The sequence below is a fragment of the Panthera uncia genome, chromosome E1 (assembly GCF_023721935.1).
Source record: "Panthera uncia isolate 11264 chromosome E1, Puncia_PCG_1.0, whole genome shotgun sequence".
Classification (NCBI taxonomy): domain Eukaryota; kingdom Metazoa; phylum Chordata; class Mammalia; order Carnivora; family Felidae; genus Panthera; species Panthera uncia.
The window spans coordinates 13,579,977-13,582,315 of record NC_064814.1 but is presented as its reverse complement, the minus strand read 5'-3'; the positions used below and the strand labels follow the sequence as shown (position 1 = coordinate 13,582,315).

Genomic DNA, 2,339 nt, shown 5'->3' with positions numbered 1-2,339 from the left:
GGGGAGAGGCCGTTACATTGCCTACCCCTGCTCGAGACCCGGCACGCGACCCTGCAAAGAGCCCGCCCCGCCCCCCTCCCTCCTAGGAGGCACGCCCCTCGCTTCGCACCCCCTCATTGGCCCGCTGCCCAGCCAATAGGCAACCGCCTCCAGGGCCTGTTACCCCCCCCCTCCGCCCCCCCCCCCAGACAAAGCCTAGAAGGGGCCGTTAACTGACCTCGCTCTCCCGCAGCTTCTGAATCTTTCCCGCTCAAAGTAAACCTGTTCGGGATTGGCTCTAATTGGCAAGCAACAGCTCTATGATTGGCTAATAGGGCAGCGGAGGGGCGGGGCGTGGAAGGTAAGGAAAGAGAGCAGGCCTACCCCGTGGGAGAAGCGGTGGAGGTGGTCGGAAGATTTGAGAAGTCGCCCAGCAACTGGCTGATAATCTAAACCTATCGCTGCGCACCTTGTGCCAACATTTCATTTTTGGCCCTTGGGCCCTTCCCTAACTCCCAGAGTCCTTTGGAACAGCCAAGAGAATAATAGACGTGCCCGTTTACAGAAGGTGAGGAACCCGTATGGAGTTGGGTGTTGTTGGGACACCCCCTTCCCGAGGCAGAGCTGCCCTCTGTTCTAGGACCCAGGCTACAATCGGGGTGAAGGCGTTTTGGTCTTAATGTAACTCCTGAACATATTTCACTGTGACCTGCGCCAGACAGGCCATTTACGTGGGCAGTCTCATTTGGAGATATGATAGTCTCAGAGAAATGCTGAATGTTGTGTGCATTGAAATATGGAAGATGAGAAACCTAGAGGCTGCGAAAACCTTTAAGGTGTTTATATTTAAAATCAAAACCTGAGAAGCGCTCAATAAGGTGAAAGATGTTCTTTTAATTCAGGAACAAACGGAAATAGTACAGGGGGATAAGTTTTATTGGCGCATATTGTCCCAATAGTTATTTTGGATCTCTACCCAGCTTTGGTTTAAGAAAGCAGACCAGGAGAGCTGCCTGGGTGTCCATTGAGAGTCGGACTCCATTTCGGCTCAGGTCATGATCCCAGGGTGGCCCTGGGATCCAGCCCCCAAGAGGGTTCTGTGCTGAGCATGGAGCCTGCTTAAGAATCCCTCTCTCCCTCTGCCCCTCTCCCCCATTTGTGCATTCTCTCTCTCTCTCTCCCTAAAATGTAATAAACATTGTGTGTGTGTGTGTGTGTGTGTATTCTTGTTTTACTTATTTTGAGATAGAGTGTGTGAGTTGGGAGGGGCAGAGAGAGGAGGAGGGAGAGAGAATCCTGCACTATTAGTGCAGAGCTGGATGTGAGGCTTGAGCCCACAAACCGTGACATCATGACTTTTTTTTTTTTAACGTTTATTTATTTTTGAGACCGAGAGAGACAGAGCATGAACAGGGGAGGGGCAGAGAGAGAGAGAGAGAGGGAGACACAGAATCTGAAACAGGCTCCAGGCTCTGAGCTATCAGCACAGAGCCCGACGCGGGGCTCGAACCCACAGATCGCCAGATCATGACCTGAGCCAAAGTCGGACGCTTAACCGACCGAGCCACCCAGGTGCCCCATCGTGACATCATGACTTGAGCTGAAGTCCACCGCTTCATCAACTGAGCCACCTAGGCATCCCTAATAAAAAAAAATAGAAAGAAAGAAAGAAAGAAAGAAAGAAAGAAAGAAAGAAAGAAAGAAAAAGAGAAAGAAAGAAAAAGAAAAGCAAGCAAGCTGATCAGGCTGTACCAATTAAATTTCTTTCCGCACTTCACCCTTAAAGTGGCTGATGTGCAGCTCATTCTCCCCTTTCATTGACAGCATTCTGTACCCCTCTCCCTCCCCCATTGTACCCAAAAGAATTTTGAACAAGTATGAAACCTCTTATGTATCTTCATTATTGTAGTAAGATATACATAAAATTTACCATTGTAATCATTTTCTAGTGGACAATTCAGTGGCGTTAAGTACATTCCTAGTGTGCAGCCATCACTGCTATCCATTTCCAGATAATTCTCACTATCTCAAACAGAAACTCTGCACTCGATAAACAATAACTCCCCATTTCCTCTCCCGTCAACCCCTGATAACCTCAATTCTAATTTCTGTCACTTGGATTTTGCCTCTTCTAGGTACCTCACCTAGGTGGAATCATACAATATTTGTCCCTTTGTGACTCTTATTCATTAGCAAATGAATCAGTGTTGTTGCATGTGTGAGAACTTCATTCCTTTTTATAGCTGAGTAATATTCCACTGTACCTGTATACCACATGTTGTTCATCCATTTATCAGTTAATGGATACTTGGGATTTTTCTCTTTTTCACTATTGTGAATAATGCCGCTATGAACATTAG

At 47.6% G+C, this 2,339-nt stretch overlaps 1 long non-coding RNA gene across 1 annotated transcript in view; it reads left to right on the top strand.

Moving 5' to 3' along the window:
* The first annotated feature begins 208 nt into the window (after positions 1-208).
* LOC125926636 (uncharacterized) overlaps positions 209-2,339 on the top strand; it is a 53,851-nt gene continuing 51,720 nt past the window's right edge. The window contains exon 1 of the long non-coding RNA XR_007459123.1: positions 209-547. This is a non-coding gene — a long non-coding RNA (uncharacterized LOC125926636). The remainder of the gene's footprint in view (positions 548-2,339) is intronic.